At 45.5% G+C, this 26,843-nt stretch overlaps 1 pseudogene; it reads left to right on the top strand.

The window, feature by feature from the left end:
- Positions 1-7,140: 7,140 nt before the first annotated feature.
- LOC136309296 (urotensin-2 receptor-like) lies at positions 7,141-10,894 on the top strand (annotated as a pseudogene).
- Positions 10,895-26,843: the final 15,949 nt, after the last annotated feature.

Genomic DNA, 26,843 nt, shown 5'->3' with positions numbered 1-26,843 from the left:
TTTTATGTCCCACCAATATATGGAATCCTGCAGTTCTTGTTTTTTTCTGATTTACTTATTTCACTCCATATAATGTTATCAAGATCCCACCATTTTGTTGTAAGTGATCCAATGTCATCTTTTCTTATGGCTGAATAGTATACCATGGTGTATATATGCCACATCTTCTTTATCTAGTCTTTTATTTTTTTTACAGTGATTAAAACCTTTAAGCAAACTCTTGGCCAATACAGCAAGAATCCATAAAAGAGTAGTGTCCTTAATATGTTCACCAAGTCCAAGTTGGCTCCAACACCATGCCAAATCCCTGAAAAATGCAACCCAACCCCAGTTCAGTCTGTTAGGAGCTGTCACAAGGAGAAGGAGTCCAGGAAAAGTCCACCTCCAGGAAAAGTTTGCATGGCACTGGAATTGTTGTCACAATTCTATACTTTGCAGCTCACGTCCATATCCCAATGACCGCTGCTTCTAGCTGGTAATGATTCAGGTAGACTGGAAAAGCCATCTGCAGCATGTGTGGATATGGAGCTTCTGTTCTCTCTGCCTGGAGAGATGAGACCAGGTTGCTTTTCCCTGGAGCTCTGCAACTGTGGCTTGGTAAAGAGAACCTTGGGATACACTAAGTTCCCGCCATGCGAGTTTCTCCCGGCTGCCGTTCGCTCCGGGGAGCTGGGCAGCCCTCTCCACATTTCTGCTTTTCCTACCAGTCTCAGTGTGGCTTCTTCAGTGTTCCTTGGTTGAAGAGTCCTCTTAGTTTAGTCCAAAGTTGGTTTTTCCAGATGATAGTTCTTAAAATTAGTTTGTAATTCACTTTGGTTCTGGGAGGTGGATGTTGGTATGTTCGCTTACTCCAGCGCCATCTTGTCTTCCTAAAATCTCTTTTCTTGAATCCAAGACCTCTGACTTCAGGGCACTCCATCTGACTTCTCTCCTGAAGAAACTGTTTTCTTCAGCCAGCTCCTGCCTCTATTCTTGTGTGATGATTGACACCTCTATAGTCAAACATCCTTTATTCTGAGAGCTAGTTATATCTGTCTTATCTTTCTTGCCTTTTATTGGTGTGCTGATTCCTATATTCTCCCGGACAGTTGCAATTTTATAGATCAGTGCCCCAGACATTAAATATAGGAGGAGGGCCCAGTACACAAAAACCCTGTTGGGCAGATAAAATGTATTATGCTCACTTTGTTAAAGAGGCCGTTGCCCAGGTGATATTAATGTGTGTTGAGAATCATTGTAGCCTGAGGCTTGGTTTTGGGATTAAGCCTTTCCCACCCTTTTTGATGTGGGGTGGTACAATCCAATCATGCCTCGGAGAAGTGACTCTACTAGAGACATCCCTATTTTGTATATTGGATTAGAGGTTGTGAAGCTACAATATAAAATGGGGGCAGAACAGAGTTTGGGCTCTTGGTTCCTGAGATTATCATTAGAAGAGAGAGCAGAGCCAGCAGCGGAAGGAGGCCACGTGGAGGAGGCCAGGAGAGGCAGCCAAGATGGCGGAGTGCTGAGTGAGGTGCCAGTTTGTGTAGAGTTTGTATCTGGGATAAGGAAGGAGATGGGGAACTGAGGAGAATAAGGCTGGTGAGCTAGAAACCTTTGATTCTAGGAAACTCGGATAAGTCAGTGGCTTTGTGAGCACTGAATGTGACTGGGTTTTTGGAGCCCAGTGTGTATTTTTTACTTGCCCGTCGGGTGCAAGCTAGGATTAAAGGCTATGGCCCACCAGTTTTTGGCTCCTTTGTTTCTTTACTGACTGTCCGAATCCAATGCGAACCTGCATGGGCCAGGCTGCTCTGATGGTGGCCCTGGCCCCTGGCTTCTGGCTTTACAGACCCCATTAGCTTGTCTCCTAAAGCACTTCCAAGAAGCCTATGGAGACGACCGTGGGTATGAAATTAAATGGTCCAAAGGAAGACTTCACACTCTGTGAATCAGAATGTCCCACCTTTGGTGTTGGATGGCCACAAGCTGGGAATTTTAATCCCTGGTTGGTAAGGGTAGTCTGAAATACTGTGATCAGGGATCCAGGCTACCCTGACCAGTTCCCCTACATTAATCAATGGCTAAACTTAACAATGAACTAGCCACAATGGCTAAAAGCATGCTCAATACAGAAAGGGTGCTATGTCTTCCTAGTCTGGCCAGATCTACATCTAGGACAAAAAGGGAATGTTGGTCAAATAAGTTTTTAAATATGATATATATGTTTTCTTGCTTATAGTTTGTATTGGGTGTGGGGGACAGGCTATAAGCAGGCCAGGTCATTATAGCCTAAGGCTTAGTTTTAAGACTAAGCTTTTCCCCACACCCTTGATTGATTGCATGATAGGGGTGGTGCATTCTCATGAGGAATCCCATCATGCCCCAAATAAGTGACTTTGTATCAGAGACTTCCTTATTTGTATATTGGATTAAAAGTTTGGATTTCTACATTGTTGGGCAGATAAAATGTATTATGCTCACTTTGTTAAAGAGGCCGTTGCCCAGGTGATATTAATGTGTGTTGAGAATTGTAGCCTGGGGCTTGGTTTTGGGATTAAGCCTTTCCCACCCTTTTTTGATGTAGGGTGGTACAATCCAATCATGCCTCAGAAAGTGACTTTGTATTAGAGACTTCCCTATTTTGTATATTGGATTAAGGGTTTTGAATCTACACTATAAAATAGGGGTAGAATGGGAGCTTGGGCTCTTGGTTCCTGAGATTAGCATGAGAGAGCAGAGAAAGTAGAGCCAGCAGCAGAAGGAGGCCACATGGAGTAGGCCAGGAGAAGCAGCCAAGATAGTGGAGTGCTGAGTGAGATGCCAGTTTGTGTAGAGTTTGTATCTGGGATAAGGAAGGAGATGGGGAACAGAGGTGAATAAGTCTGGTGAGCTAGAAACCTTTGATTCTAGGAAACTCGGATAAGTCAGTAGCTTTGTGAGCACTGAATGTGACTGGGTTTTGGAGCCCAGTGTGTATTTTTACTTGCCCGCCGGGTGCAAAGCTAGAATTAAAGACTATGGCCCACCAGTTTTTGGCTCCGCTGTTTCTTTGCTGACTGTCCGAATCCAATGCGAACCTGCATGGGCCAGGCTGCTGTGATAGTGGCCCTGGCCGTGGCTTCTGGCTTTACATACATTATAAAATGGGGCAGACCGAAGGCTTGCTCTCTCTTGGTTCCTGAGATTAGCATTAGAAGAGTGATTACATTCTAGGAGGACCCATGCTGTAAGAGAGCATAGAAAGGCCACATGGAGGAGAGGAGAGGCAGCCAAGATGGCAGAGTGCTGAAGGAGAAGCCAGTTTGTGCAGAGAGAAGGAGATGGGGAACAGAGGTGAATAAGGTTAGTGAGCTAGAAACCTTTGATTCTAGGAAACTCGGATAAGTCAGTAGCTTTGTGAGCACTGAATGAGTGGGTTTTGGAGCCCATTGTGTGTTTTTACTTGCCTGCTGGGTACAAGGTAGGATTAAAGGTAATGGCCCACTAGTTCTTGGCTCCATTGTTTCATTACCGTCTGTCCGAATCTAATGCGAACCTGCATGGACCAGGCGGCTGTGATGGTGGCCGTGGCTACTGGCTTTACAGGGGATTTGAGAAAAAAGGACTAGGACTCTGCTAGGAAAGAATCAATGTGCATATTGCAAAGAGGAGAGGATGCGCTCCAGGAAATGTTTCTCTAGCCTTTGGGGGCGAAGGGCTGGCAAGTAAGTGGTTTGGGTGAGGGAAGAGCGGGAGGCTGAGCAGGAACACGCTGTGTGCACAGTGGTGGGGGAAGGGTGCTGGAGTAAGGTGGCGGGGATGACTACGAGTGGGGTGACTGGAGGAAGTATAGAATAAAAACTAGTATCAGATATTCAGATATCCACCTACTGACCCAAAGAAGTTTTACCCATTTGGAAAATACAGGATAGGAATAGTATTTTAAAAAAGTATTAGAACTTTTCTTTAGAATCTTAGAAAAAGAAAAGGAAACAGGGCCAGATGGAAATGTTTGGAAAATAACAAACCACAGGTGTGGCACTTGTTGATTATCAGTTTCTTGAAATGAATTACAGCTCCACAAGGAGAATGAGTGATAGGATTATGAGGGAAGGGCTAATGTCTTACTAATGTTTTGCAGAGAGAGCAGAGAGAATGCAGAGTGCTGAAGGAGAAACCAGTTTTGCAGAGAAAAAAAAATCCATGTTTGCAAAAAGAAAAAATATTTTCTATGTTAGAAATGTACATCTTATTTTAAGAGTCTTTTGTTAATTCTTCTTTTTTATTTGCTATTTCATAGCCCTGTGATGTTGAAGTCTTGGTTTAAATGTTAGGGGATATATAATAATGTAAAGCCAGTAGCCACGGCCACCATCATAGCCACCTGGCCCATGCAGGTTTGCATTGAATTCGGACAGATGGTAATGATACAATGAAGCCAAGAACTGGTGGGCCATTAGCTTTAATCCTAGCTTGCACCAGGCAGGCAAGTAAAAACACATACTGGGCTCCAAAACCCACTCATTCAGTGCTCACAAAGCTACTGACTTATCCGAGTTTCCTAGAATCAAAGGTTTCTAGCTCACTAACCTTATTCACCTCTGTTCCCCATCTCCTTCTCTCTGCACAAACTGGCTTCTCCTTCAGCACTCTGCCATCTTGGCTCCTTCTCCTCTCCTTCACGTGGACTTCCTCTGCTCTCCTTTCTTTAATGCTAATCTCAGGAACTGAGAGAGCAAGCTCCCATTCTGCCCCCATTTTATAGTGTAGAAATCCAAACCTTTAATCCAATATACAAATAAGGAAGTCTCTGATACAAAGTCACTCATCTGAGGCATGATGGGATTCCTCATGAGAGTGCACCACCTCACATCATGCAATCATTCAAGGGTGTAGGGAAATGCTTAGTCTTAAAACTAAGCCTTAGGCTATAAGTACCCTGCCCGCTTACAGCCTGTCCCCCACACCCAATAAAAACTATAAGCGAGCAAACATATATATCATATTTTAAAACTTTTTTGACCAACAAATAATTGTTAACGTAATGATTATTAATGAAATATTTTTATATGGTATATAAATGTTTAGCTTATCATAATTGTTGAAACAATATTGTTCAATGTTAGGTCACCAACCCAGAGTAACAAATATTACTATTGATTGGCTTAACAGTAGAATTCTCAACATAATAGATAAAAAGAAAAAATAGAAAATAGATAACTAATTGTGGTAGTAAGAGGCATTTAAATTTTTAACCCAGATTAAAAGTGCTAAAGGATGTGAACAGAAATCTCTTTCTCTTGAGCTTTTTAGACATTATCTGTTAGGGTGCATAAAATTACAGCATAAATAAGGTATATTTTCTTGGAATGTAAAAGGAATTTGTGATTAAGTAAAATATAAAATTTGTTTATGAAATATTGGTCATTTCAGTTGGTGCCTCTAACTAAATATTTAGAATTTAAGACATAAATGTAATAGAAAATAGTTTAAATCCTTTTTTCCCAAGTGCCCTATAGAATTAGAAAACTCAGAATCCTCTTTTCTCAATGTAAAGCCAGTAGGCAGGGCTACCATCACAGCTGCCTGGCCCATGCAGGTTCACATTGGATTCGGACAGTCGGTAAAGAAACAACGGAGCCAAAAACTGATGGGCCATTTTCTTTAATCCTAGCTTGCACCCGGCGGGCAAGTAAAAACACACACTGGGCTCCAAAACTCACTCACATTCAGTGCTCACAAAGCCACTGACTTATCCGAGTTTCCTAGAATCAAAGGTTTCTAGCTCACCAGACTTATTCTCCTCTGTTCCCCATCTCCTTACTTCTCCCTGCACAAACTCTGCACAAACTCGCCTCTCACTCAACACTCTGCCATCTTGGCTGCTTCTCTTGGCCTCCTCCACGTGGCCTTTCTCTGCTCTCTCATGATAATCTCAGGAACCAAGAAAGCAAGCTCCTGTTCTGCCCCCATTTTATAGTGTAGAAATCCAAACCTTTAATATACAAAATAGGAAAGTCTCTAATACAGTCACTTAACTGGGGCTTAATGGGATTGCACAACCCCACATCAAAAAGGGTGGGAAAGGCTTAATCCCAAAACCAAGCCCCAGGCTACAAGGATTCTGCCTGCCTTTAGCCCACCCCCAACACACATTAATATCACCTGGGCAACGGCCTCCTCATGGGCAGCACCATCTTTAACAAAGTGAGCATAATATATTTTATCTGCTCAACAATTCACCCCTATGCTCACTTTACTACCCACAATTTACATCACCAGCATCCCCATGCAAGGAAATTAGGCATATTACACAAATTACAACATGACAAATCATACAATTTCAACAATTACAGAGGTACACTTCACCAGTCTCTGAGCACTTTGCCCAAAGTGCAAAATGTCCTCGGCCTTTCTAGCCATGGGAAAAGCTTCCCGGGGCAGGGGAGTGCTTCCAGCAAAGCCACCCCCCACCTCCATCAGGGTATTTCACATTGTCCAAAATCCATAAGTCCATCCAACAAAGGAGTCAGTGCCCACTCCAGTCGTAGTCCAGGAAATCAGTCCACGCAATTGGGGCGTCAGCCACCCACCTCATCCCTGCCATCCTGGCAGGTCTTACACTGTCTCAAAGAGGGGCACATGGCAATGGCAGTCAGCATTTCCATCTTGGCTCTGGAGAGCATGATGGCGTCCATCCTATGTCCCCAAAATCGCAGACCTACCAGGGCCGTAGTAGGTACTCCTTCCAGCTGGGCTCTCACCTTCTGGAGACTGCGGATTGCAACTCCAGCCCGATTCTCCTCATCTTCCAAAGAGGAACTGAAAACACCAGCTCCGGCTGCCGGGCTCAAGCCCAGGGCCCCTGCCGCCTTCTGCTCCGCAGACTTTGCAACTCCGGACCCGGCCTCAGCTTCAGCCTCAGCCCTGGCCTCCTGCCACTGCTGGCTCTCCACAACATCCAGGGCAATCTGCAACTCACGAACCTGTGAATCCTCCTCCAGCAGCTGCTCCATTTCCAGGCGAATCTCGCAAACCTGGTCGGCCTCCTCCTCCAGCGCTTCCTCCAGCTCCAGGGTCCGCATCTGTTTCTCCCACATTTGCTCCAGCTCCTTCCACTGCTCAGTTTGCAGGTCCCGGGCAGCCTCTTCCACAGAGCTCTCAGTTTCCTCACGCATGGCTGTAAAAGTCAGCCAGCCTACGATCCCCAAAAGGACAGCCATGGGGAACCATGACAGAAGCCAGTCCTCTACTATGCACATCAAAGGTGGCAGCTCCATATCGATCTCCGAATCCTGCCACAGACTACGCCAAATGAAAAGCCAGAAGCCATGGCCCCCATCTCTAATGCTAATCTCAGGTACCAAGACAGCAAGCTCCTGTTCTGCCCCCATTTTAAAGTGTAGAAATCCAAACCTTTAATCTAATATACAAAATAGGGAAGTCTCTAATACAGTCACTTAACTGGGGCTTAATGGGATTGCACCACCCCACATCAAAAAGGGTGGGAAAGGCTTAATCCCAAAACCAGCCCCAGGCTACAAGGATTCTGCCTGCCTTTAGCCCACCCCCAACACACATTAATATCACCTGGGCGACGGCCTCCTCATGGGCAGCGCCATCTTTAACAAAGTGAGCATAATATATTTTATCTGCCCAACACTCAGGAAGCGTAGAGCCCTAACAGGACTGTTAGAATCTGTACTGTACTTACGCTGCCTACTTAGGATAACCAAGATCACCTCAAGAAAATGTTTCTGGTTACCTCGCTTAAAGTGGGACCCTAAGAACCAAGCAAGTGAGGAAGGTTTAGACATTTTCCACCCAGTTCTGTTAGCCAGGATCAGAGAACATACTAAGAAAAAGAACCATAAACTTGTCTAAGGTGTCAGAAGTTATTAAGAATCCTCAGAGTCTGACCAGGTGGTGCAGTGGATAGAGCGTCAGACTGGAATGTGATAGACCCAGGTTTGAGACCTTCAGGTTGCCAGCTTGAGTGCGGGCTCATCTGGTTTGAGTAAAAAACTCACCAGCTTGGACCCAAGGTCACTGGCTCGAGCAAGGGGTTACTTGGTCTGCTGAAGGACTCTGGGCAAGGCACATATAAGAAAGCAATCAATGAACAACTAAGGTGTTGCAACGAAAAACTGATGATTGATGCTTCTCATCTCTCTTTGTTTCTGTCTGTCTGTCCCTCTCTATTCCTCTTTCTGACTCTCTCTCTGTCTCTGTAAAAAAATAAAAAGAATCCTCACAAAACATCCACAGCTTTCTTAGACTACGGAAAACTTAGAGTCTATACACCTCTAGACCCAGAGGCACCAGAAAATACTAAGGCAGTAAGCTTAGCCTTTACATAGCATTCAGCTCTAGAAATTAGAAAAGAATTATAATATAAGTTTTAAAAAAGGTAACATCATCAGCTGCTAAAAATAAATAAAAGCATTTTGAAAAAAGGACTTTGCTCCTCCCTCAATCACATAACTCTGTTTGGCCCCTAAGATGGCTGGTTAGTCAAAGACGGGTATGATTCCTGAAGGCAGGAGCAACCTAAGACAGGCACAGTCGAACAGGAGCCATCAGGAAAAGGCTTAAGAACTAACAAATGTGAGGCTCAAACCCTCACCCCAACAATGTGGGAGCCTACTCCCCTGAAATAGTGGCCTTCATCCACTGTCCAGGACAGCAAAAGGGGGGGCTCCCTAGAAACTCAAGAAACACCAAGCAGCTGATAACACTACCAATAAGGTAGCCCTAAAACCAGTGGAGTTTTTAGGAAATTCTAGTGACTTTACTAGAACCCTTTTTGCCAAAGGTTTATTCACGACCAATTAAAAAAATATTTTGCCAATAGAAAAGGAATAATTAAGAATAAGAAATAATTTGAGCCCTGGCCGGTTGGCTCAGCGGTAGAGCGTCGGCCTAGCGTGCGGAGGACCCGGGTTCGATTCCCGGCCAGGGCACATAGGAGAAGCGCCCATTTGCTTCTCCACCCCTCCACCGCGCCTTCCTCTCTGTCTCTCTCTTCCCCACCCGCAGCCAAGGCTCCATTGGAGCAAAGATGGCCCGGGCACTGGGGATGGCTCTGTGGCCTCTGCCCCAGGCGCTAGAGTGGCTCTGGTCGCAACATGGCGACGCCCAGGATGGGCAGAGCATCGCCCCCTGGTGGGCAGAGCGTCGCCCCCTGGTGGGCGTGCCGGGTGGATCCCGGTCGGGCGCATGCGGGAGTCTGTCTGACTGTCTCTCCCTGTTTCTAGCTTCAGAAAAATGCAAAAAAAAAAAAAAAAAAAAAAAAAAAAAAAAAAGAAATAATTTGAAAAGCCAGACTTAGAATCTATTTATTACAGAAGGCATAATGTCCAAGTGTTTAGTCTGTGCCCAAATAAACACCAAGCAAAATGAAGAAATTATATATAGAAACAGGGGGAGAAAAACTTTCCCAGATAAACATTTAAAAATAGATTTTACTAAAGTAATTGACAATTAGGTAGAAGCTTTTCCTACTAGAAATGAGGCCACAATAACAGTTGTTAAAAAAATTGCTATATGAAATTCTTTCCAGATTTAGCTTGCCCATTCTAATGATAGGCCTACATTTATATGCAAGGTCTCATGGCTAGTGGGAAATGCACTCAATATTAATCAAAAATTACATTGTGCCTACAGGACCCAAAATTTCAGGGCAGGTAGGACGCATGAATCAAATCATAAAGAAAACTTTAAGCAAATTTGTTTTTTAAACCGGTGAAAAGTGGCCCTCCTTAGGGTGAGGTGCACCCCCTCTCACCCCTCTAGCACCAACAGCACTGCCTTTACTTCAGTCCGGCACGAGTCCTCGGCGCATTCCTAACCAGCAGCTGGGGAAGCGGTGCTGACGACCAGGACCCGGTCGTACACAGCTTGGCCCTCTTTTGTTCGCTCAGTACAGAGCCAGGCGAGGCTCTTGCAGAAGTGCAGACACAGGAGCTCAACCTACTGCACGGTGACTGAGGACAAACTTGTCACCCCCAAATGCCCCTGTCACAGCACACCCCAGCTTGCAGTCCAGCGTGAGGCAGCAGAGATGGCTCTGAGCCCAGAGCCTATAAGCAGGTCCCCTGTGCTAGCTATGACAGGCAGCCCTGTGCCCAGACCATCCAGCCGCCCCTACACACCCCTCAACAGCTCGTGGGCCAGCCTGACGGAACCCAGCTCCCTGCAGGACCTGGTGGCCACGGATGCCATTGGAACAGTGCTCTTGGTCATGGGCATGGTAAGTGTGGAAGACAACAAGTACACGCTTGTTGCCGCTTCCTGCGAACCTCAGCCTCCATGTACATCTGTGTTGTCAACCTGGTGCTGCTGGTGGTGCTGCCCATAATGCTGGCTATCCGGCTGGTGCACAGGGAACACAAGAGCCTCTGCCTGCAGGCCTGGGGCCAGAACACCTACCGTGCCTACCTGACACTGCTCTTTGGGACCAGCATTGTGGGGCCTGGCGTGCTCATCGGGCTGCTCTACGTGCACCTGGGCTGGGCCTACTGACTGTCGCAGCAGGCCTTCTTCCCACAGACACAGCAGCAGCCCAACCCCAGAGTGCTGCACTTTATCCTGGGCATTGTGCTACTCTTCTGGGCATGCTTCATGCCCTTCTAGATATAGCAGCTGCTGGCCCAGTACCTTGGCGTCCAGCCGCTCACACCCCGCATCTCACACATCATTAAATACCTGACCACTTGCCTCACCTACCGCAACAGCTGCATCAATCAACCCCTTTCTCTACACACTGCTCACCAACAACTTCTCTAACTTCTGCCAGCGCTCACCCCGTGGCAGGAGCACCAGTGGGCATGTGGGCACCCAAGAATTCTGGCAGTGCTCCACCGCTCCCAGCATGCCATTGGCAGCTTGCTATCCTCCAGCAGCCAGCTTGGTTGTCACTAATGGTTAAGATTCTTAAAATTAAAAGTTTTGACTAGCCCTGGCCAGTTGGCTCAGTGGTAGAGCATCGGCCTGACATGCAGGAGTCCCGGGTTTGATTCCCGGCCAGGGCACACAGGCAAAGTGCCTATCTGCTTCTCTACCCCTCCCCCTCTCCTTCTTCTCTGTCTCTCTCTTCCCCTCCCGCAGCCAAGGCTCCACTGGAGCAAAGATGGCCCGGGCACTGAGGATGACTCCATGGCCTCTGCCCCAGGCGCTAGAATGGCTCTGGTTGCAACAAAGCGATGTTTCATATGGGCAGAGCATCGCCCCCTGGTGGGCGTGCCGGGTGGATCCCGGTTGGGCACATGCGGGAGTCTGTCTGACTGCCTCCCCATTTCCAGCTTCAGAAAAATACAAAAAAAAAAAAGTTCTGACTAAAAAGAATTATATAATTTTAATAATAAAAGATATAAGAAGGCCCTGGCCGGTTGGCTCAGCGGTAGAGCGTCGGCCTAGCGTGTGGAGGACCCGGGTTCAATTCCTGGCCAGGGCACACAGGAGAAGCTCCCATTTGCTTCTCCACCCCTCCGCCACGCTTTCCTCTCTGTCTCTCTCTTCCCCTCCCGCAGCCGAGGCTCCGTTGGAGCAAAGATGGCCTGGGCACTGGGGATGGCTCTGTGGCCTCTGCCTCAGGCGCTAGAGTGGCTCTGGTTGCAACATGGCGATGCCCAGGATGGGCAGAGCATCGCCCCCTGGTGGGCAGAGCGTCGCCCCTGGTGGGCGTGCCGGGTGGATCCCGGTCGGGCGCATGCGGGAGTCTGTCTGACTGTCTCTCCCTGTTTCCAGCTTCAGAAAAAAGAAAAAAAAAAGATATAAGATATAAAAATACTTTTAAAAGAAAAAAGAAAGTAAGTTATAAAAGCCAGTTAATTTTACATAAGTTAAAGAAGGTTTGTACAGGTTGTAAGAAATTAATCAATAACAATTATTTCTTCAATAGACTGTATTACTGTTAATGAAAACATCAAGTCTACCTGTTAAATATCTGTTACATGTTACAGAGTGATATTCCTACTTACAGAATCTGAAAATCACTGATCCTAGCCTTAACTTCAAGGCCCTTGCCTACTCAACAGCCTCATACACCTCATTAAAATGAGTCAAAGATTTGACTCAGTATATAAAACCAGTGGGGAATGTGATAAGGTACCGAAGAATTGCAAAAATTAATATTAATATTTTAGAAGGGAGGGTCAGTTTTCTTGCCCCCTCCTTTCTGTGGAAAATGAGGGAGAAGAATGTGGGAGCTTCCTAGCTTACAAGGACATACTATGTACTGAAATAAGCAACCCCTGTGGACAAGGCCCACCAGGGGGTGAGGACAACAGAGATGCAGAGACCTGACTCTGGGGACCAGGTTCAGTGATGCAGATCCGATTTATTCAAGAAGTAAGCTATCTTATATACACAGGTTCAGACTATATAGGGTGTTACAGCGTGTCCTTCACAGCCAATGGCTGAAAAGGTCAGGGAGCTGCCTGGTTGGCACTGAGTTATCTCCTTAGAGCAGGCGAGCTCCCTCCTGGGTGTGCCTAGGAGGGTTTCAGGTGCTGGAGTATTCTCACAGCATTGCATCAGCCACAGCTGCTAGGAATGCGCTCTGCGCTCTACCAACAAACCCCTTTTACTAAGAGGCTTAAAAGGCATTTTATGATTTAGGCCAAGCATTCAGAGAGATTTTGTAAATATGATTTTTATACTTAAGTGTGATTTACACCAGCTCAAGATGGCCGATTGCATTCATGCTTAGGAAGGGCTATTATATTGTAAATAGAGATGTTTTTGTATTAGGGGTTTTTTTTTTTTTTTTTTTTTTTTTTTTTACAGAGACAAAGAATGAGTCGGAGAGCGGGACAGACAGGAATGGAGAGAGATGAGAAGCATTAGTTTTTCATTGCGACACCTTAGTTGTTCATTGATTGCTTTCTCATATGTGCCTTGACCGGGGGCCACATCAGACTGAGTGACCCCTTGCTCGAGCCAGCAACCTTGGGTACAAGCTGGTGAGCTTTGCTCAAACCAGATGAGCCCGTGCTCAAGCTGGTGACCTCAGGGTCTCGAACATGGGTCTTCGGCATCCCAGTCTGATGCTCTACCCACTGCGTCACTGCCTGGTCAGGTGGAAGAAAGATTTAAGTAGCCCTTTTCTCTCCCTTTTCTTTCTCCTTAATAGGCGATTCACAAACACTTATCCTCTGACATCATGTAAGCCCCCTCCCCCCCAACCTGTATGTAATCAAGTGTATATAACTAATCTCAAAGCTATATTCGGGACTACATGATTTGTGTTAGCTATACCCCATGTAAGTCGTATACAGCTGGCTTATTAATACATCTCCTCTTAAAAATTCTTCTGTATCCTGCCTTGGTGTCTCTACATAACCTGTGGAATTAAGATATGCTACTTTACAACAATATAAGGTTTACTTCTCACAGTGCTTACATTGAAATAGTAGGGGATAAATAGTATGTAAGTGCATAAATGAACAAAATAAGTTCAAGTTGTATGAGGGCTATGAAGAAAATAAGTACAAAGTGAAAGAGGGCTTGGAGGTGGCCTGTGAGCCCTGGCTTAAACTGGGTTGTCAGGAAGGCTGTTTTAGAGGATATTCTTGAGCTAAAATATGAAAACCAAGAAGGAGGCAGCTTTGTGCAAATCTAAGAGCAAAATAACCACCACAACAACTAAATCCATGGCATTAGATAAAACTTAGGGGGAATAGTATAGATTTCAAAAAGAAAAAGAGAAAATTCTTCTCTTATTTGTAAGTGAGGCAAGGATGCAGGGCAAACAGCCACTCCCAAAATTAGGTAGAAACACAAGTGAATACAGGGTGTCTCAGTTTCCTGGAGCAGAGAGGACCAGCAAGGGAACCTGAGCGGGGGAGGAAACCTTGAACTGTAATTATGAACTGCTAGAGGCTCAGGGTGGAAATCTCTTAGCATTAACTCCAGGGACACCCAGTCATGAGGGGTACCCCACAATATTGTGAGATTTACCTCCAGGAGCTCCATTTGGTTCCTAGAGTAAATATTGTATCAGAGAAAAGTTTCCTTGGGCTTCCTGCTGAGGGATGGGGAAAGAAACCATTTAGAAATCCAGAAGATCCTTGAATAATGTAATTTCATTATATGACACATTTTGCTTAAAGTTACAGAACTTATTCAAGAGGTTAAGTGAGGACTTTTTATATAGTTCTACAACCAGGTCTGCTCTCAGGAGAAACGAGATAAGCAAAGTCTAACCTGTTGGATTATTATCTGTGCCTTATTGACCTGGGGAAAGAAAATACTCAACTCCGGCTGGCTCTCGCCATTCCATCCCACAAATGGGAGTGGGGGAAGGAAGAATGAGAAACACTTGTGAAGTTCACAGTTAAAAGGCATAGGCTCACTAATAGACTGAGACCTAATCAAAGAGCTATAGAATTGCCTGCCCCCCTTCCTCACCAACACATCACTAAATGCCTCTTTACAGTAGTTCGTTTTATACAGTACATCATGTCTGGATATCAAGAAAAAATAACAAGGCATACCAGAGGGCAAGAAACACAATTTGAAGAGTCAGAACAAAACACAACAGGGAAAGATGTTAAAATAATTAGACAAGGAATTTAAACAACTGTAATTAACATACTAAGGGCTCTTTTTGGAGAGTAGGTAGCATGTAAGAATAGATGGGCAATGTAAGCAGAAATGGAAATCTTAAGAAAAAAATAAAGAAAAGCTAGAGATAAAAAGCACTGTAACAGAAATAAAGAATGGCATTGATGGGCTTATTAGTAGACTGGACACAAGAAGCAATTTCTGAGCTTGAGGATATATAAATAACCTCCTCGAAAAACAAGAGGTGGAGAAGAAAGACTGAAAAAAGAAAAAAATGATATCCAATGGCTGTGGGATAACTTCAAAGGGTGCAACATAGGCATAATGGAAATACCGGAGGCAGAAGAGAGAAAGGAACACAAGAAATATTTGAAACAATACTGACAGAATTTCCCTAAATGAATGTCAAACACCAAATCATAGACCTTGGAAGCTCTGAGGACATCAAGCAGGACAAAAACCTCAAAGCAAAACAAAAAACCCTACACTTAGGCATATTATTTCCAAACTACAGAAAAACACCTTGCTATTCAGGAAATACAAGCAAAAAGAAAATGAAATGAAAATTAAAGTATTGAGAGAAAGAAACTACAAGCTTACAATTCTGTACTCTGTGAAATGATCTTCCAACAGTGAGAAAAACACACTCACACAAACAAAAACTGAGGTAATTTGTTGCCAATAGGCCTGCCTTGGAAAATATATTGTCTTGAAAAAAATGTAAAAGACGTTGTTTAGAGGGAAGAAAAATAATATAGGTCAGAAACTCAGCTCAACATAAAATAAGAAGGTGCATCAAAAAAAATAATAATAACTAAAGGGACAGTTTTACAAGAGGAACTGATAAAATGTGTGGCAAGCTTTGAACAGCGGCCAGAAGGGAAGCAGAACTTCCCAAAGTCCTATTTTGAGAGTGTGATGAAAGCAACACAGAAATTGTAAATAGAGAAAGAGAGGATAATAACAATTATTCTAGCAGAGAGAGTATTACACTGTGCCTATCATTTCTGTTCTTTCACTGTCTTTCGTGACAACCATATGTTGCTCGTCACCTCACCTGTGGCCTCAGGATCAGCCAGATACTTAACCTGTATATCGACTAATTTTTTTTTTTTTTTTGTATTTTTCTGAAGCTGGAAACGGGGAGACACAGTCAGACAGACTCCCGCATGCGCCCGACCGGGATCCACCCGGCACGCCCACCAGGGGGCGACGCTCTGCCCACCAGGGGGCGTCGCTCTGTTGCGACCAAAGCCACTCTAGCGCCTGGGGCAGAGGCCAAGGAGCCATCCCCAGCACCCGGGCCATCTTTGTTCCAATGGAGCCTCGCTGTGGGAGGGGAAGAAAGAGACAGAGAGGAAGGAGAGGGGGAAGGGGTGGAGAAGCAGATGGGTGCTTCTCCTGTGTGCCCTGGCCGGGAATCGAACCCGGGACTTCTGCACGCCAGGCCGACACTCTACCACTGAGCCAACCGGCCAGGGCCTATATCGACTAATTTTTACTGCACTGATAACTAATACCTTTTATTGACTCAACTGTAAGTTCCTTCTGGACTCCTACCATTTGGCTATGCCTGATCAATGGTAATTAAGGTTATTATTTTCTACTGACTGCACTGGAATCCACTGGATTCTGCTTAGTGATGATATTTTACTGCTAACCACAGTCAACCAGATGGAGGAACCAACATAAGATGGTAGTTTTGTACAAGAAAATAAATAAATTTGTATAAGAAGCAACTGGGAAAGTGCACCTGGTCTTTGGCCCAAAGCTGGGAGCTTTGCTCAGAAAGCATGATGTGCCACCTCTTTCAATGAGCTAGTCTATAAGGATCCATTTAATCCCGTGTCACATATCTAGAGGAAGTTTAAAATTCAACTGTGTAATATAGCTTGCTAGTATCTAGTGAGAGATGCCACTTTTTAAAATTTAGACAAAATTCTGAACACAAAGTTTCCACAGCTTTTACCAACTGGTAAGTATGTGTTATTTTTCAACAGCCAAGCTACTCTAGTCTTTACTCATTTATCAAAACAGCCAGACAGGCTATTCCCAGTTCATGCCTACATGAGTGTTCTCCGGGACTTCAGTGTTTACTCTGGCTTGAGCAAGGGGTCCCTGGCTTGGCTGGAGCCCCCGGTCAAGGCACATATGTTCCAGTCAATCCAGGGACCCTTTGCTCAAGCCAGGGATCTTGGGCTCAATCCAGGAACCCTAGAATTTTATAGGCTGAAATAGCATCTGATAGAAATACAGCTTATTTCTACTCTATCAAAAAATAAGTTAGGGCCCTGGCTGGTTGGCTCAGCGGTAGAGCGTTGGCCTGGCGTGCAGGAGTCCCAGGTTCGATTCCCGGCCAGGGCACACAGGAGAAGCGCCCATCTGCTTCTTCACCCCTCCCCCTCTCCTTCCTCTCTGTCTCTCTCTTCCCCTCCCACAGCCAAGGCTCCATTGGAGCAAAGTTAGCCCGGGCACTGAGGATGGCTCTGTGGCCTCTGCCTCAGGTACTAGAATGGCTCTGGTCGTGGCAGAGCAACGCCCCCTGGTGAGCATGCCAGGTGGATCCCTGTCCGGTGCATGCGGGAGTCTGTCTAATTGCCTTCCCGTTTCCAACTTCAGAAAAAAATAAAAATTAAAAAATAAAATAAAATAAAAAAGGCCAGACTTAGCCCTTCTCCTGCCAATTTTGTTTTTTTTGTTTGTTTGTTTCATTTTGTTTTTGTGTTTTTGTTTTGAGAGAGGGAGGAAGAGGGAGGGAAATATGACATCATAGAAATGAAGAGTTCCTAAAAGAAAACACTGGAGCCTATGTTTCTGGGAGACTGATTAGTTGAAGACAGAAGACAATGATTAGATTTGGAAAGGTCAGATTTCTGGTTAATTAAAACAGTATTTTAATGAGAGGGAGATAGAAATTTTGTAAAAATGTGATGATGGGAAAATGGTATGTGAAAGTATGCAAATGGTGACTATACACAATTCTTAAGAAACTGCTTTGAGACTGACCTGTGGTGACACAGTGGATAAAGCATCGACCTGGAATGCTGAGGTGGCTGGTTCAAAACCCAGGGCTTTCCTAATCAGGGCACATAAGGGAAGCCATTTTCCCTCACCTCTTTTTCTCTCTCTCTTAAAAAAATTACTTTGAGGAGGCACAGAAAAAGAAATAATTGCAAGAGTGTGATGTTTGAGAAGGCATCATCCTTCTCAACTGTTCTATAACCAATCTTTTGAACTTTTTTTTTTTTTTTGTATTTTTCTGAAGTTGGAAACGAGGAGGCAGTCAGACAGACTCCCACATGCGCCAGACTGGGATCCACCTGGCACGCCCACCAGGGGGCAATGCTCTGCCCATCTGGGGCGTTGCTCTGTTGCAACCAGAGCCATTCTTGTGCCTGAGGCAGAGGCCACAGAGCCATCCTCAGCGTCTGGGCCAACTTTGCTCCAATACAGCCTGGCTGCAGGAGGGGAAAAGAGAGACAGAAAGAAAGGAGAGGGAGAGGGGTGGAGAAGCAGATGGGCACTTCTCCTGTGTGCCCTGGCTGGGAATCGAACCCAGGACTCCTGCACGCCAGGCCGACGCTCTACCACTGAGCCAACTGGCCAGGGCCTGAACATTTATTTTACTGATTGATTTTATTTTTATTTTTTTTTATTTTATTTTTTTTAGAGAGGAGAGAGAGAGGGAGAGAGAGAAACAGAGAAAGAGAAGGGGGAGGAGCTAGAAGCATCAACTCCCATATGTGCCTTGACCAGGCAAGCCCAGGGTTTCGAACCGGCAACCTCAGCATTTCCAGGTTGACGCTTTATCCACTGCGCCACCACAGGTCAGGCTTTACTGATTGATTTTTAGAGAGAGGGAGAGTGACAAAGAGGGGGAAGAAGCAAGAAGCATCAACTCGTAGTAGTTGCTTCCTGTATATGCCTTGACCAGGCAACCTCAGCATTTTAGGTTGACATTTTATCCACTGTGCCACTATAGATCAGGGTATAGCCAATTTTTATTTTTATTTATTTAATTAATTTATTCTTTAATTAAGTGAGAGTAGGGTAGGAAGAGAGACAGACTCCCGCATAAGCCCCAACCAGGATCCACCCAGTAAGCCCCTATAGTACGATGCTCTGCCCATCTGGGGCATTGCTCTGTTGCTCAATAACTGAGCTAAGCTATAGCCAATTTTTAAAAAAGACTTTATTAATTTTTTTTTTTTTTTGTATTTTTCTGAAGCTGGAAACGGGGAGAGACAGTCAGACAGACTCCCGCATGCACCCGACCGGGATCCACCCGGCACGCCCACCAGGGGCGACGCTCTGTCCACCAGGGGGCGATGCTCTGCCCCTCCGGGGCATTGCTCTGCCATGACCAGAGCCACTCTAGCGCCTGGGGCAGAGGCCAAGGAGCCATCCCCAGCGCCCGAGCCATCTTTGCTCCAATGGAGCCTTGGCTGCAGGAGGGGAAGAGAGAGACAGAGAGGAAGTGGGGGGGGGGGTTGGGGGGGTGGAGAAGCAAATGGGCGCTTCTCCTATGTGCCCTGGCTGGGAATCAAAAACCGGGGTCCCCTGCACACCAGGCCGACGCTCTATCGCTGAGCCAACCGGCCAGGGCGAATTATTAATTTTTTTGAGAGAGGAAAGGGGAGGGAGGAGCAGGAAGCATCAACTGTCAAATTATTTTAATGATTTTACTTACTGATTTTACAGAGAGAGGAAAAGGACAGGAACAAGAAGTATCAACTCATAGTTGCTTCAGTTTAGTTGTTCATTGCTTTGCTTGTTTGTTGTATGTGCCTTGACCAGATAACCCAGGGTTTCTAACCAATGACCTCAGTGTTCCAGGTTGACCCTCTACCTGCTGCGCCATCATAGGTCAGGCACTATAGCCAATTTTTAAGAGCATGGGTATAGTAGATGTTGTCAGGTCCTGGCCATAGCCCTGGGGCCTTATCATTTCACACTACCTGACTTCTGGCAACTCTGACTGAGGGCTTTCTCCACCACCAGAGCCAGCTCTGCCCAAGTACAAGATAGTTCAGAAGTTCCAGGGAATGTTTCCCTCCATCTTCTCCCACAGCAGTCTTCAATCAAGAGAATGACAGTGTTGGTCAAATAAGTTTATAAATATGATGTATACGTTTGCTCGCTTTGGGTATGGGAGACATGCTGTAAGCTGGCAAAGTCCTTATAGCCTAAGGCTTAATTTTAAGACAAAGCCTTTCTCTTCCTTCTAATACTAAGATCTTCTTAAAACTAAGCTTCCCCACACCCCTGACTGTTGCATGATAGGGGTGGTGCACTCTTATGAGGAATCCTATTTATGCCTCAGATAAGTGGCTTTGTATCAGAGACTTCCTTATTTGTATATTGGCTTAAAGGCTTTAATTTTCTACACTATAAAATGAAGCAGACCAGGGGCTCTCACTCTCGGTTCCTGCCATTAACATGGCAGAGGCCTCCCTGATCCTTGCCCTCCATGGGTTTTCTTACGGCTTGCCTGTCTTGGTGAGACACCAATAAACAGAATGGCCCACCATCCTCAAACTCCGTCCTTTCTTTACCGTCTGCCAGAATTCAATGAGATCCTGTATGTGAATGGCCACAATGGCAGCCCCTGGCCATACAGGCAGGAACTGGTGTATAAATACCCTAAACTCACTCACTCTTCAGGTAAATTAACTGTGAGGTTTGTGTGCTAGTGTCACCTAAATTTTCCTCATAGGTTTAATACTCAAAGTTCATACTGGGGATGTGCTTGATAACATATTCTTTTTCTCTTTCTTAAGTGAGAAGCAGGGAGGCAGAGAGAGACTCCCACATGCGCCCTGACCGGGATCCACCCAGCAAGCTCCCTACAGGGTGATCCTCTGCCCATCTGAGGCTGTTGCTCCATTGCTCAGCAACTGAGCATTTTAGTGCCTGAGATGAAGCCATGGAGTCTTCCTCAGTGCCCAGGGCCAGACTACTTCAACCGAGCCATGGCTGCAGGAGAGGAAGAAAAAGAGAGAAAGAAAGAGAGAGAGAAGGGAGAGGGGAAGTGGAGAAGCAGATGATAGCTTCCCCTGTGTGCCCTGACCAGGAATTGTACTCGGGACTTCCATACGCTGGGCCAACACTGAACCACTGAACAAACTGGCCAGAGCCTGATAATGTTTTCTTTACTGGCTTCAGTGCCATTTCTGTCTCACTATCCTTCGCCGTTACGAGTGTTTCCTGGGATCACCTCCCAAATAACCTATTTGAATTCAAATTCTTGTCTTACGGTTTAGTTTCAGGGTACACAAACTAAAACAACAGAAAATATTCATATAATTGTTACTTTGCCAAAGGAGGGACTCACAAGGCCTGGCAACTTTTATAAGAAGTTTATTTATGTATCCGCGAAGAGACAGCTGAGACCCCAGTCTCAGCAGTGACAGGATGAAAAGCCTCAGCTTGTATAGGACTGAGTTTGGGTGCATTTCTCACTGCAGGGGGAAAACTTCTGTTACCTGTGGCAGATTAAACGATGATAAAAGGAGGGTGGTGCTTGTTGGAATCCATGGGAGTCTGAAAAGACCAGAGTAACAGGCTTTATTGAAAGGAAGAAAGGAACCCTGCTGGGCTGACTCGTAAGGGAGAGTTGCTATATTTATAGGGTTCAGATTTTTCTGTTTTGCGAGGGCAGGTTTCAGGGTTAGTGTGTAGAGTTAGGTAGATTTTTCCAATTTTCTGACTGGCAAAGGTCTGCATGTGGTTCTGTAAGAAACTAGTGAACAAACATAAGAGGTAGGGTCCAAAAGTTAGAAAAATAAATAGGAGAGTTGAGTGGACTAATGAAAGGCAATAGTTAAGACACCCAGCTTGTGCAAAACCACTGATTCCATGACTTGGTTTGATTTTTATGAATTCACTGGGCTTTAGAGAGGGGGAGGGAGAATAAGACAGGGCAGTGGCCAGTCTCCCTGCCCCTAGACCTATTTTTATAGAAATTTTTAAAGCAACAAGGAGAGGAATTACCTGTATAGCTTATTTGATCCTTAAATGGATAGGTAGTGTATTAGGAACTGGCAGAGGCTCATGGGGTGGGATTAGGTTGATATTTGGGGTGAGATAGATTAGGGTACAGGTTTATGTCCAATTAGTAGGGAGACACATATAGGTGTTGGTCACACACAAGTAGAAAGTCCCTGATTGGTTGATACAGGATGAGAGGTGGATAGAGAATTGATGGATAAGGGGTTGGTTTTGTTTCTTTGTTTCTGAGCTCCAGATAGTCAGGGTGGAGGAAAGAGCTGCCCCAATAAGTGGGGAGAGTAGAGGATTGTTAGCTAGGGTGACTAATTAAACATTTTTTGAAAATTAGTTTTCTGACTGTTCAAATCCTTTTTTCTCTCTACAAACCTCCTACAACCTGCACAAACCTTCTACAACTTACATAAACCCTCAGCTTTCATGCACTTTCTTATCCAGAAATAACTGGCCTTCATAACAACTTGCTTTTTCCTTTTTCTTTCAAAAGTATTTCCATACCTTATACCTTCTATTATCAAAACCATACAATTCCTTTCTAGTCAGAACTCTTAGTTTAAAAATCTTTAACCTTTAGTGACAATTTTTAAAATATTTTTTTATTTATTCATTTTAGAGAGGAGAGAGAGTGAGAGAAAGAGGAGAGAGAGAGAAGGAGGGAGGAGCAGGAAGCATCAACTCCCATATGTGCCTTGACCAGGCAAGCCCAGGGTTTCAAACAGGTGACCTCAGCATTCCAGGTCAATGCTTTACCCACTGTGCCACCACAGGTCAGGCCGCTTTAGTGACAATTAAGTTGACTTTCTTTTTACCCTAGTTTCCCTTTCCCAAAAGTCTGATTAAAAGAGTCCTTAGTTTCTTCATATAAACGCCATACATAGACCAACCAGCTTACAGATTGTGGTTGGAGCAAGGCATGCCATTTTTCTACTTTAGCAGCAGTGGGAGTTGTCAGGATCAAGGTGTGTGTACCTGTCTATGTGAACATCAGTCCTTGGGTGATGTACTGCTGGAAGCGCCTCTTGGACAGTCTTTGAACAGTTTGTTGAGTATCTTGTAAATCCTGCAAGTAGTTAGGGGAAGGGTGGTTATATTTCTACACGTTGCAGCTAGAGTTTAAATACTAGTGACTACTGCTTTTAGCTGGAATTAGCAGCAGGTCCCAGCCTTCAATAGGCATGGGCATTGAGACAAGAGGAATAAAGGAGATACTATACATTAAATAAAGCAACAAAATTAGACAGTCAATACCCACAGTAGAGATCTTCGAGGGATAAATAAAACTAAAATATTCAGGCAAGGCATAGTAGATGGCCCTTGTGTTCACAAGAAATGAGATTAGTTTATCTGCTACTTGGAAGAAATACACTTGTAAACGATGTCCTTGGGCCTTCAGTGGCGATTCCCAACATGCTGGGCAAGGTCAGGTCACAGATAGCTAGAGCAGGGCTAGAAGAGACTGAACCCTCCCTCCATGGAGCAAGTGGGCAGCTTACCTTCTTGTGTCCCTCTTTCCACAGCAAAGACGTGTCCCCTGGTGGGACTGGGAAGCCTGGCAGGCTTCAGTTCAATGACCTTTCTTTCCACTCTTGAAGCAGGGCCCTGATGGAATTCTATGAAGCCCTTTAGGGCACTGGAGCCTTTAAGAGTGTATGCCAAAAGCTGGTATTTCCTGACCTCTTTTGGGCCTTATTTGCCTTTTCTGTTACTCCCTTAGCCATTATAGACCTTAAAAGCCATGCTCAGAAGATCTCACTGAGGGGTTTGAATAAGAGAGCAAAATTGGGAATCCAGTGTCTAAAGAAGCCTATTAGACTGAGGAAGAAAGGATTTGATTTGCGTTGGTAGGTGGTTGGAGACTGCAGAGGGTCTGAGTTCAATTTAGGGTGAGACCTCAGGTGGTGGGGGTTAAGGTGATGCCCAGATAGGCTACAGACTAAGAGTAAAGTTGAGCCTTAGCAGAGAAGATGTGATATTTCTTCATGGTGAGGAAGTTAAGAAGGGTGGCAGTGTGTCTTCTTGAGGCAGGCAGGGAGGGGCTGTAGAAGAGTAAGTTCTTTATATATTGTAAGAGAGTACTAGTTTTGAGATTGCATGCTGCTAAATCCTGAGCTAATGCCTGCCCAAACAGGTGTGAGCTGTTACTGAACCCCTGGGGTAAGACAGTTCAGGTAAGTTGCTGGGCTGCTTTAGTGTCCCGGTCAGTTCAAGTACAGGCAAACAGAAAGTAAGAGTCAGGGTGTAGAGGAATGGTAAAGAAGGCATTCTTTTTTTTTAATTTTAGAGAAGAGAGAGAGAGAGAGAGAGAGAAAGGGGGGAGGAGCAGGAAGCATCAACTCCCATATGTGCCCTGACCAGACCAGTGCAGGTTTCAAACCGGTGACCTCAGCATTCCAGGTCGACGCTCTATCCACTGCGCCACCACAGGTCAGAAGAAGGCATTCTTGAGTCTAGGATTGTGAAGTGAGTGGTGTTTGAGGGAATGTGTGACAGTAACCAGTAGAGATTAGGGACTATTGGATGGAGAAGAATTACTGCCTCATTGATTAGATGTAAGTCTTGTATGAGGCAATAAGACCCTGCAGGTTTTTGAACAGAAAGGATGGGGGTATTGTAAGGAGAGTCCATGGGGATGAGTAAGCCTTGATTTAAGAGGTGGTTAATTATTGGTTTAAGGTTTTAGAAACAGACACAGTTCACACAGCTTAATAGACAACTCTGCTTTTTTAAGCTTTTCGAGGTGGTAGGGTGTTGTCAGCATAGAGGGGAGGAAGAGAGAAGGTAGACAGATGGACAGCGTGAACAGCAGGATGGAAAGAAGGAGGGTCAGAAACTGCAGGAGGAGGAGGAGGAGTTTAAAGTGCTGATGGTGGCACCACGTGGTCAGAGGAGTCAAAAAGATTTAGAGCTCTGAGGAGAGGGTAGAGGACAAGAGGAAGTGGAAGGCACAGTCAGTCTCTGAAGAGGGGGAAGAATGGGTCAAAGAATAAAAAGAGACAGCCGAAGCTGGTGGGGAGCAGGGAGAGACAGCCAAAGCCGGTGGGGAGGGGGGAATGGGTCAAAGAATAAAAAGAGACAGAGCTGCTCATCTGTAAGGAGGGAGGAGGGGTTTAAGAACACAGTGGAGAAGTGAGGGGCCCCTGGCCAGCAGGGGAGGAGACAGAGAGACTGGTATTTGCAAGTGAATGAGAAACAGGATTTAGCAAAGAGAGGGGAGGGGGCTTTTAGAGAAAAGAGACTTAAGTGGAAGAGATCTGCAGAGGGACCAGAGAGGGGTCCCGAGAGAGGGGCGCCCCTGGGGGGTCAGGGAGGAGGATAAGAGAGTTGGGGGTTTGTGGAGAAGGAAAGATTAGGAGCGGAGGTTTTAGGTGAGGTTTCTTGGGCCAAAACAGCCTGCATGTAGAACAGGCAGCACAGAGATTAAGGACAAGAGCAAAGGCAGAAGAAAGCCTGCACGTGAGGAATTTCTGAGGCTTTTCCAGTCTGGTGGCAGAAATTATTGAGATTTTTTTAAGAGGCATGCTGAAGGAGTAGTCCTGAAGGAGTAGAGGAGTAGTCTCTGAGGCCTGAGATTGGGAGGAACCCATGTTAGGCTGAGAATAAAGAAAGAGAAGAGCATCCTCAAACTCTTTCAATTATTCTGAGTAGAGTAGAGGGTGAGGGACATGAGGAAACCGATCGTCACCGGAGACCTTAGTTCCCAAGTAGTAGAAAGCAACCTGGCTGGCTCCTAGACTTTTGAGGAAGTCCGTAGAAGCAGGCTGCTCGAAGTAGAAGCCTCCCAAACTCTGAACCTCAGAGAGTAGAGTGAGGGTGAGGGACAAATAGGGGCCTACCAGAGATGGGAAAGAGCAGAAATTCCTTACCTTCTGGTTCAGTGGGGTGGGGTGGGGTGGGGTGTCAAGACAGGGTCAGTAGCCAGCCAATCAGCCTACATTCACACAGCCAAACAGAATTAGGGAGTTAGGCCGGGACGAGCTGCCACTGCCTACTGCTTCCCTGGTAGTAAGTTTGCCTGGTGAAGGGGATCATCCAGGTGTCCAGTACCCTGTCTTGGGTTTCCACACCAAATGTTAGAATCCATGCAAGTCCGAAAAGACCAGAGTAACAGGCTTTTCTGAAAGGAAAAAAGGAACCCTGCTGGGCTGACTCAAAAGGGAGAGTTGCAGGCCAGGCACAGCCTGGGATTGGGTTTTAAGGGTTTAGGGGAGGGGGAGTGAGAAGGGTCATGGGGCATTTAGCCCATTGGCTGCTGGACCAAGGAGGGTCTTTTATGGAAGTTTGCCAGGACTTTTTGGCTTGTGACATCAGACATTCCTTTACGATTAGTCATTTGCTGCAAGCCCTGAAAGGAGACTTATTGGCAGGGTTAAAGAAATGAAACGTAAGAGTGCTGACTAAGAATATTCAAATATGGAGACCTGAAGATGGCAGCGGAGTAGGCAGATGTACAGACTCCCAGCTCACACCTCCAAACTGGATTATAAACTAATTTATGAACAATCAGCATGAAAAACCAAATCTGGACTACAAGAACAGCTTTCAAAAATCAAGGAGCAAAGAAGAAGCCACAACAAACCTGGTAGAGAGCACCTGAATCTCCCCTGCTTACAGGAACAGGGCAGGGGAGGTGAGACTGGGCTCTCAATTCCAAGGAAAAGAGCAGTAAATACTGCTCACAGCCACTTACCTGGTGACCAGGGAATGAGGTGTGTTGAAAGGGCCCGCTTGTCTTCCAAAAAGAGGAGAAAGAGAGAGACGGATGGTGAGGGGGAGAGGAATATAGGTGATGACATAAAAAGCTGACTCATTCAGTGCTGGAGGCAGCCATAACTGGGAGAGGGGCTGATCCTTCCACAAAGCAAAATACAAAAGTACTTCCAGGTCACAGAGATAAGACATCTCTCTAGGTCCAATCAGCACAACAAGACACAGCTGAAAACAAGAAGTGGGGAGGAGGGGCAGTAACTCAGGTCTCCTTAGAGATCTGAGATACATGTCCCCCTACTGAAGCTGAGAAAGCAACCCACCCCTAGAGAGATTAACTGGCAGAAGAAGACTTCAGAGCCTCAGGTCACACCCACCGCATTCCTGGATACACTTTCAAATAAGCCCCCTGCTGAGATCAGCAAACAAGACAATCACCTGTTAAGAAAACAAACAAATCAAGACTTCAAAGTGGCCCAAATCCTAAAGTGGATTACAAATAATAGCTGATGCCAACCCAAGAAGACTTAGAAACAACACAAGTAAAAACTAGAGGCAGACAACACCAAGCCTAGACTCAACCAGCTCTACAAAGAAAA

The sequence above is a fragment of the Saccopteryx bilineata genome, chromosome 6 (genome assembly GCF_036850765.1).
Source record: "Saccopteryx bilineata isolate mSacBil1 chromosome 6, mSacBil1_pri_phased_curated, whole genome shotgun sequence".
In the NCBI taxonomy this organism is placed as follows: Eukaryota; Metazoa; Chordata; class Mammalia; order Chiroptera; family Emballonuridae; genus Saccopteryx; species Saccopteryx bilineata.
The sequence above is the reverse complement of the archived record's forward strand: the minus strand, read 5'-3'. Positions and strand labels throughout refer to the sequence as shown.